This window comes from Astyanax mexicanus, chromosome 1 (genome assembly GCF_023375975.1).
Source record: "Astyanax mexicanus isolate ESR-SI-001 chromosome 1, AstMex3_surface, whole genome shotgun sequence".
Classification (NCBI taxonomy): Eukaryota; Metazoa; Chordata; class Actinopteri; order Characiformes; family Acestrorhamphidae; genus Astyanax; species Astyanax mexicanus.
In genome coordinates this window covers 17,551,281-17,561,870 of record NC_064408.1, presented here as the reverse complement: position 1 = coordinate 17,561,870, position 10,590 = coordinate 17,551,281, and positions in this window count along the sequence as shown.

Genomic DNA, 10,590 nt, shown 5'->3' with positions numbered 1-10,590 from the left:
TAACCCTTTCGCTGTTCAGGTATATCGGACTGTAGCCAGCTGCTAACCCCAGCTAACTACTACCAGGGCAGCATTAGCATTAGTCGCTAACCGTGCTAAGCACTATCTCTTTTGCTATTCAGATGTGAGTATGTCAGACTGTAGCTTGCATGTTTACTGTGTTAAAACAAACTATATGAAACAAACCGCTAACTAATATAACCCTGGCTTACCAGAGCATTCAGGGTTTCTCAGTGTAGCGCTGTCAGGTGGCATTTATTTTTAGCCCCTAATGCTAATGCTTCTGCACCCAGCCTCAGTGGAAATCTGGATATCTGAGCTTACTGTAAATAAATGGAAGTGTCTTACTCACTCAAATAAACAGTTTTCAGGAAAGAAATCTGTGTAGATTAACATCCAGTGCTCATTTGACTTTAAACTTATATTTTTTACAGTTTTGTTTACTTAGCTTAGCTTTACTTAACTTAGTTTCCCACCACCACCCAGCGGCGAGACCTGCTGAATTAGAAGGAATACATGGCGACACCCCTGTTCCTTACTAGTAACGCATAATGTGTTTTATAATCCTGAACTGTACTGTCAACAGAGTAGAACTCTCTAGATCAGAATAACATATAACCTGTAGGTTCATGTCTAATAAAGAGTTAGGAAGTTGGGAATGAGTTTGAGTTGTGATTTTACAACATCTTGATCTCCTTAACACTCTTGTTGCTGAATGCTGAATCAATCTAGTATGAAGCCATCCCTGGACAGTGGAGACAGTTACACCTCCAAAAGTAGGATAAACTATTTTTAATACCCTTTTGGAAGAAACAGTAAAAAAAGTAGGGTCCCAACACATTTTTCCATATAGTGCATATAAAATATGAATTCTAACCAGATGCCGTCGGTCACAATCATTATCTCCCACTGCTCTCTCCACTGTGGTAATGTAGTAAAGTCTTTTATGATATATTCCTGGTACACAGGTGATACTGGTAAATGGAATGTCCCATCTATCTGGCACCTTGCTTGAGATTCTATATACAGCTCTGGAAAAAGAATTAAGAGACCCCAATTCAGTTTCTGAATTAGTTTCTCTGATTTTGCTATTTATAGGTATATGTTTGAGTAAAATGAACATTGTTGTTTTATTCTATAAACTACAGACAACATCTTTTCCAAATTCCAAATAAAAATATTGTCATTTAGAGCATTTATTTGCAGAAAATGATAAATGCCTAAAATAACAAAAAAGACGCAGAGCTTTCAGACCTCAAATACTGCAAAGAAAAGAAGTCCATATGCATAAGATTTTCAGAAATCAATATTTGGTGGAATAACCCTGGTTTCTAATCACAGTTTTCATGCATCTTGGCATGTTCTCCTCCACCAGTCTTACACACTGCTTTTGGATATATTTATGCCACTCCTGGTGCAAAAATTCAAGCAGTTCAGCTTGGTTTGATGGCTTTTGATCATCCATCTTCCTCTTGATTATATTCCAGAGGTTTTCAATTTGGTAAAATCAAAGACACATGGTCTCTTATTTTTTTCCAGAGCTGTATGTGCACACTGTACTTTGTGCTAGTATGTTCTCTTAAAGAACGATTAATTGCAACACCCTAACACCAAAAGAACCCTTGTTGCTTTTTGAAACTCTTATTTTTAAGTGTTCAGTAAGGAGAAATGGAGTAAAGCCATGAAACAAAGCCAAACAAACCTTGCAATGGATAGATCTGATAAACACAAGCAAAACCACTCAACTGTAGTGTGGTTCTCCTTTAGCATCACTCCAAAAAAACCTTTTTGGCACCTTTCTTTTTGAGAGGGTAGGCTACACTACCCATGACTAAGCCATGCTTCTTACAAGGCAAAAACAATGCCATATTACAATCATGATTCGTCACAGGAAGACGGTGTGAGGAAGAGGAGGAGAAGGGAAGAAATGAAATATTTAACACATTTTCCACAACTCCACAGCATCTGTGCTGGGGCTTGAACTGGGGCTCTGGCAATGTTCAGTGCTCCAAACTGGCTTATGTAAGAGCCTGCAGCAACCCAGTGAAGAGGGCAGAAAAACAGAGAGCGAGAGAGAGCGAGAGAGAGAGAGAGGAGGCAGACAGAGCGAGAGAGAGAGAGGGAGGAAGAGAGAGAGAGAGAACAAACAGAAGCAAGACACTGAGTGTTCTCGCTCTGCAACAACAGTCTTATCGGTTTAGCAGCTCCATCCTATTTGCTGCTCCCTCGCTCACCATGGCTCCACGCTGATTTGTGCACTGCTGGACTATTCTCCCTTCAGCCAAACAGTCAGAGAAAACCCACCAACAAACAAACAAGGGGGAGGATAAAATAGAAATAAACAAATAAATAAACACACACTACATATCCAAATGTCTGTGGACACCCCCACTGATGAATGCAGTCAGCTGTTTAAAGTTACATTGCTTACACAAATTTCCTAATGCACACACAATCACACAGATTTTAATGGCTGTGTTTTTATTAACTGCCTCTACTGTCTATAGAAAGCTTCCTAAAAGATTTTACAGATTTTAAAGCATTCATGTAAGGATTTAATTGCATTTAATGACAAAATCAGAGTCAGAAAACTTATCCCAAACTCACAACTCATCCCAAATTACTGATAATTCCAGATAACGCAGTTCTAACAAAAAAATCGAGAAGCAAGTATACAAAAAGAAAAACTTTAATTCTGATGAAAAAGTAAAAATATTTCTAAGATAACCATCTTTTCAAAGTTTTTTGTAATCAAAATGCTTATACTCTTAAAATAAAAAATGTTTAAATCATGTTTACTTCATATTATGGTAAATATTGTTTGAATTAATTTTAATTATGATAATGTGAAATTCCTTGCTGCTGAGTATAACAGGAAGGTTGAAGTGTAAGGCATGGGCCCCATTTAAGGCTCAGGGCTTAAAACATCTGGATCTCGCAGATTCAACCATAGAGAAGGCATGGGCGGAGTCACCTACATGGTCAGGCACTTATGTATGTTTCTGACCTTCTGCATTTGCACATTTCACCACAATACCTTAGGTCTAATAATTTGCACTTGTTGTCTGTTCCATGCTCCCGTTTAAAGACACGGGGTGATTGGGCATTTGAGGTCTTTGCTCCCAAACTCTGGAATACTCTACCATATTCTTTGAGAGTTGCTGAGTCAGTGGAGTCTTTTAAAAAACATTTGAAGACTCATTTGTTTAAACAGGCATTTGGCTAATCTATTTAGGTGTACTGATGTTTTTTTTAAATGTGTTTTTATGTTAAATGTTTGTTTTGTTGTTTTTGATCTTCTGTAAAGCATTTTGTGACAGCTATCTGGGATAAGTGCTATATAAATACATTTTACTTACTTAATTACTTACTTACTTACTTACCATTCTGTACAAATGGGTGGACCAAACTAGCGGAGGAGTGGAGGAAGAAGGGAATAGAGAAAACATCAGCATCTGAAAGCAGTAAAGTATATGTGTAAGTAGATGTGTTTTACAGAGAGAGGTGGAAGCTGCTGATGAAGTCTCCTAGTTAAAGGCATCATAAACCCCTATAGGCCATGTCTGACATTAGGCATGATGCCAATAGACTAATGGTTATCTGCACCAGATTATAGTCCTATTCTATTGGCAATACTTCTCTAATAGGACGAGACAAGCTGTGTATGTGTGTGCATTTGCACACAGCTGCCAGCAAAGGGTGCAACCTAAAGTAGCTGAATGCATTTATTAAAAGGGGTGTCCTGAAACATTTGGACATATAGCCTTGTATGTGTATCCCACCCACACCCTGACAGGCGACTTTACAACAAGATACTCAGCATCATTCATGCTTCTCTACTTGTATGTATACAGAATAGGGACATTCACATGAGTTTTATCTCAGCCGTAAAGCATACTCAGATCTCCCCTCACTGTGTAAACGCAGCTTTTTGTCATCTGATTTCAATGCTGAAGGCTGAAAAATGTGTTTATGGACGAATGTGAAAACGCACTCCTCCCACGCCTGTCACTGAAGACGACGACACACATATAATTTTCTCTCTTATAAATAAACAGATTTCAAAGCTATGGTTTCATTTTTTGAGTCAACAAAAATGATGGCAATAATAAAAGTAGCAACGTCCTTGTGGTATGTAATGGTGAACTTGTTTAATGAATGTTTTTGTATGTGTGTGTTTTTAAGTGCGTGTGCGTTTTTAAAATCACACTGATAAAGAAGGCAATACTATACAAATTCCAGACACACTTAAAGTGCACTTAAAATAATTTTTGCTGCTTCTTTCCGTGTTGAAAACTACAGTTCACAGCAATGCAGAGAGATGCACAAGCTCTGAAAAAGAGTTTCACATGTCAAAAGGCTGCCTTTTTTCATGGTTTCAGGGAAAGAAGTTAAGAGGGGGGCAAGAAATGGAATGGAATCCTGTATTTACCTTGGCATGGCTGAATTAAAAAGTTTGGTATATGGAGCTGACATACCATAAACCTTAATACTGTTATTTTTAGTTCAAAAATATATCCTGTTTAACCAAAATTGAGCTCTAAAACAGGTCAATTCCAAAACTCCAAAACTGTGATGTAACAGTCTGGACTTTTTATACAGCTCTGGAAAATTAAAAGACTACTTCAGTTTCTGAATCAGTTTCTCTGATTTTGCTATTAATGGATATATGTTAAAAAATAAGAGACCACTTAAAAATGGTTTCTTTGATTTCACCAAATTGAAAACCTCTAGAATATAATCAAGAGGAAGATGGATGATCACAAGCCATCAAACCAAACTGAACTGCTTGAATTTTTGCAAGGAGTGATACAAAGTTATCCAAAAGCAGTGTGTAAGACTGGTGGAGGAGAACATGCCAAGAAAACTGTGATTAAAAAACATGGTTATTTCACCAAATATTGATTTCTGAAATCTTAAAACTTTATGAATATGAACTTGTTTTCTTTGCATTGTTTGAAGTCTGAAAGCTCTGCATCTTTTTTTGTTATTTCAGCCGTTTCTTATTTTCTGCAAATAAATGCTGTAAATTACAAATTTATGGGGGGAATTTGGAAGAAATGTTGGCCGTAGTTTATAGAATAAAACATCAATGTTCATTTTACTCAAACATAAACCTATAAATAGCAAAATCAGAGAAACTGATTCAGAAACGGAAGTGATATCTTAATTTTTGTCCCGAGTTGTATGTTGTCAAAGCTTTGCCACATTCATATTTTGTGTCCTAACCTTCCTAACCCATGCTGTTAACATATATTGTCGCTGTCCAGTGAAAAACATGCATCTCCAAAACCGCAACTTTTCAGAAGAGATTAAATCTTAATGTTTAACGGAAGTCAATATAAAAATTGTTTATTTCAGGGTATTTTGGAAAAATCATCAAGAAATAAATTAATCAAAAAAGGAGATTCGTCTTTTTTATTGGACAGTGATCAAGTTTTTGGATTACAAATTAGGGATGCAGCCTTTGTGTTTTTTAAGGCAAAACAACAGGGTTGTAAATGGGCTTGTTTAAAATAATCTGAGTAATTCCACCCAAAAGTCTTATATTTACTGTTCATATATATACAACCTAAAATACTCAATAAATAAATTCAATATTTAAGTCTTATTTAAGTAAACGGACACTGACCACTCCTAACCTGAGGAAGCTCTGTCCATATGCTCTACACTGCTCCACTTCCTTTTGTTGACTCTTCCGTCGTTGTCTGTGTTAGCAGTAATGTCACGACTGACATAGTTACCATATTTATTAATAAATGCAGGGCTGGAAGTAGCCGTGTCACTGTGAGATTCTCGGAGCAGACCTAGAGGGAGAGAAGAAGAGAGAGAGAGAGAGAGAGAGAGAGAGAGAGAGAGAGAGAGAGAGAGAGAGAGAGGGTGAAGATAAGGGAGCTGCTATTGGATAAAGGCAACAATTGGACTCCCCTGACTCTTGCTGGACACTTCTTTGAATAGAAGTCATGTCCCCCCAGGCGAAGAAATCTGAACTAGTATAGGTTAGAATTAGAAGATAGAGTCATCCTGATGCACATTAACTAACTTATTATGTAAAAAACTGGATCTCACAAAATTGAAGATGACACACTAAACATATCTTCTTTTAGTGGCTTCCAAACTTCCAAAAAGTCCCCCTTTAACATTAAACTTCCCGAATACACCTTACTAATTCCCCCCCCCACACACACACACACATACACACACATTATGCCTATATATAAAAGACAAATAGCATATTAATCCTGCCTTAACATAATGAATAAACAGATCAGCCATATTATTAAAGCCACAAATACAAGAATCAACATAACCATCTGCATTTTCTCCTAAACACTGGTTGTGCTATTCAATATTCAATAATCAATTGTGAGTTGATTCCCAGTTGTGATTCAATTTCCAGTTGTGATTCAATAATCAGTTGTGATTCAATAATCAGTTGTGATTTAATCCTCAGTTGTGATTCAATTCTCAGTTGTGATTCAATGCTCAGTTATGATTCAATGCTCAGCTGAGTTGATTCTCAGTTGTGATTCATCCCTTAGTTGTGATTCAACTCAGTTGTGAGTTGTTTCTCAGTTATGATTCAATTCTCAGCTGTGATTCAATTCTCAGTTGTGATTCAATGCTCAGCTGAGTTGATTCTCAGTTGTGATTCAACTCATTTGTAATTCAATGCTCAGCTGAGTTGATTCTCAGTTGTGATTCAACCTCAGTTGTGATTCAATGCTCAGCTGAGTTGATTCTCAGTTGTGATTCACTCCTCAGTTGTGCTTCAACTCAGTTGTGATTCAAACCTCAGTTGTGATTCAATTCTCAGTTGTGATTCAGTGCTCAGCTGAGTTGACTCTTAGTTGTGATTCATTCCGTAGTTGTGATTCAACTCAGTTGTGAGTTGTTTCTCAGTTATGATTCAATTCTCAGTTGTGATTCAATTCTCAGTTGTGATTCAATGCTCAGCTGAGTTGATTCTCAGTTGTGATTCACTCCTTAGTTGTGATTCACTCCTTAGTTGTGATTCAACTCAGTTGTGAGTTGATTCTCAGTTGTGATTCAATTCTCAGTTGTGATTCAATACTCAGTTGTGATTCAATTCTCAGTTGTGATTCAATAATCAGTTGTGATTTAATCCTCAGTTGTGATTCAATGCTCAGTTATGATTCAATGCTCAGCTGAGTTGATTCTCAGTTGTGATTCAATTCTCAGTTGTGATTCAATACTCAGTTGTGATTCAATTCTCAGTTGTGATTCAATAATCAGTTGTGATTTAATCCTCAGTTGTGATTCAATGCTCAGTTGTGATTCAATGCTCAGCTGAGTTGATTCTCAGTTGTGATTCAACTCATTTGTGATTCACTCCTTAGTTGTGATTCACTCCTAAGTTGTGATTCAACCCTAAGTTGTGATTCAACTCAGTTGTGAGTTGATTCTCAGTTGTGATTCAATTCTCAGTTGTGATTCAATAATCAGTTGTGATTTAATCCTCAGTGGTGATTCAATGCTCAGTTATGATTCAATGCTCAGCTGAGTTGATTCTCAGTTGTGATTCACTCCGTAGTTGTGATTCAACTCAGTCGTGAGTTGTTTCTCAATTACGATTCAATTCTCAGTTGTGATTCAATTCTCAGTTGTGATTCAATGCTCAGCTGCGTTGATTCTCAGTTGTGATTCACTCCTTAGTTGTGATTTAACTTAGATGTGAGTTGATTCTCAGTTGTGATTCAATTCTCAGTTGTGATTCAATTCTCAGTTGTGATTCAATGCTCAGTTGTGAGTTGATTCTCAGTTGTAATTCAATTCTCGGTTGTGATTCAATGCTCTGCTGAGTTGTTTCTCTGTTGTGATTCAACACTCAGTTGTGAGTTGATTTCTTATTTGTGATTTAACTCTTGCTTGTGAGTCTAAAAGAACTCATCTATAATAATTTCTTCACGCCTGAAGGTGGTGTTTCCTTCAAACTTAACACTGCTTTATTTTACCACATTTTCACTGTGGTTGCTAAGGTGTTGAGATACTGTGCCTGTTGGTTCATGTGGATGCTAAAGTATTACTAGTTGCTGTGGTAATGGCTTGGCTCCTAAGCTGTTGCTAATGAGTTCTTAATGTACTGATTGCATATTGCTATTGTAATAAAAATGTAATAAAAAAAGTTTTCTGAGATCTACCTGAGAAAAAATGGTCTTGCTTTTGACTGCATTTTTTTCTCAGTTTTAGATAGATGCAATCCATTCATATGTGAGTCACAGACTACTATATGCAATTGCAGCCATGCAAAAACAATGTATAGCCATTCTTGCCCTTTTTGGTTTTGACATGATTTGAATATAGCAGTTGTTCTTGAAATTGTGCCAAAACAGACCAATAGAAACTTTTTACATTCACTTTCATTGAAAGTTAGGAAGTTTGGGTTCTTCATTTATGAAGAACAGACTTTATAGAATGGATACTGCAGGTGAAGTAAACAGTCAGTGCTGGTTATTAAAACTAATATTAAAACCAAATATCTTGCTTATTTTTAGTACCAGAATTCTAACAACACGCATGTGTGTGTATATGCGGGTGTATGTGTAGGTGGAGAGATTTTTATGCAGTATGGATGGTAAACATATTTTATCACTTACTCAAGCTCACAGGCAGTAAATCAGGTTGGGAGCCGCATCCCCCCTCATCTCAGGGCTATAAAATGGATTAATGAGACCTGCCCCCTCTTAAGGATCTGCCACACACATTTACACATACACACTGCAGGAGCATTTACATGCCGCCTCCTCCCTGTCAACTTCTCACGCGTTTATTGTGGAAGGAAATCAGCTCATAACATATTTATAACAACGACGAGAAAGACCCAGTTCAGTTACTCGGGTTGTGGAACACATTGTTAGAATACTATTAGCTTAAAAACAGGACAAAATAGGAAAACCGTGTTGTTACTATTACCATTCTGATATTAGGATTACAGGGGGCATTATTAGGAATACATATTGGCATTTATTGACTAATAACTAACACTTAACTTAACACCTGAGGTAAATTTTGTAATAAATAAATAAAACAGAACTTTAATGATTTTAAAACACAACTTATAAAAAAGCCCATTTTAAGGTAAACTATTATATAGGAAGGTGAGACACCAACTTAACGTGCAAAAAAATATACATAAAAAATGATTAGTTATTAAAATTAATTAAAAAAATAGTTAAATCAATTTCAAATTAATTTTATTAACCGATTACATTTTTGGGATTTTTTTGTTAATATCTATTTTTTGCACATCAGATTGGTTCCTCGCCCTCCCATATCATAGTTTACCTCAAAATGAGCTAATTTTGTTTTTAATAATGTTTTTTTTTTTTTTTTCAAAACACCCACGCCCACAGCTGTATCAGTTGTAAGGTGTTATCTTGTGAGTTGGAATAAACACTGGCCAGTGTGCTCCTGACAAGTCAGTATAAATTATTGGAGTTAACATTCCTCAATCCACAGTTTAACATGTACCAGATATACAGTATTATGCAAATTATTTAGGCGCCTGTGGGAATTTTAGTTAAGAAAAAGCTTCTTATCTGTGAAGTAAGTGTTTATAAAACACTGAGCATTATAATAAATACAAGCAGCAATTTTACAAAAAGCTGTGCTTTTACAGACCTGTTTTCCTTAAAACATCTCCTAATCTCTTCTTCTCATCTGAGTTTAATAGAGTTATTTCTAGTTCTCATCATATTAACACCTGGTTTGGTAAATTGGTAAATGTGGTAAATCAGATGAGCTGCTGATGGAACTGAACATATACACATGCTGGCTGAGGAGCATCCAGGAGAAATCTGGAACTACACTTTGTTCTTCAGCTTGGCTCACAGGATATAACATAAAACTTAGTTAAAAATAAGAATTTCTTTGTTGCGTTTTACTGTATGTATGTTTATTTGCATCTGTTTAAATCATATGTGGTGCTTTTTTCAGGTAAAAACACTCATATTACTGAGATAAATGGATTAGTGTAATTTGCTTTGGTGCCTAAAAACTTTGCACAGTACTGTATGTTAAAGAAGGTATTACCACCCACAGTGGACAGTGCAGTGAGTGGTAATGATCATGACTTGTGGTGTCTGGCTAAAATTGTGGTGTGAACAATCAAGTAGCTCAGAAATCACAGATTCACAGGTTGTTAATTACAGACTTGAGCACCACTGTTTTTAAAACATAGCCTACAGTACAGCCTAATATAGGCAACAGAACAACTGTCATTAAACTGCCGTCAAAAGCTAAGCCTCATAAGTAAAACAAGCAGAGAAAGGTATATATTTATAATTTACTGCTATTACTATACTCATTTATTTTAATGCAATTATTTCCCTGGATGTTATGTCAGAAGCATTGTATATCCACCAATCAGTCATAACATTGACATGAAACAACATGAACAACATTAATTATCTCGTCATACTGACACCTGTCAAGAAGTGGGCGATATTAGCAGCGAGTGAACAGCCAGTGCTGGAAGGTAATGTGTTGATAGGCGGAAAAATGGACAAGCGAAGGATCTGAGCCACTTTGACTTTGACATGACTCGGATTATGATGGTTAGACAGCTGG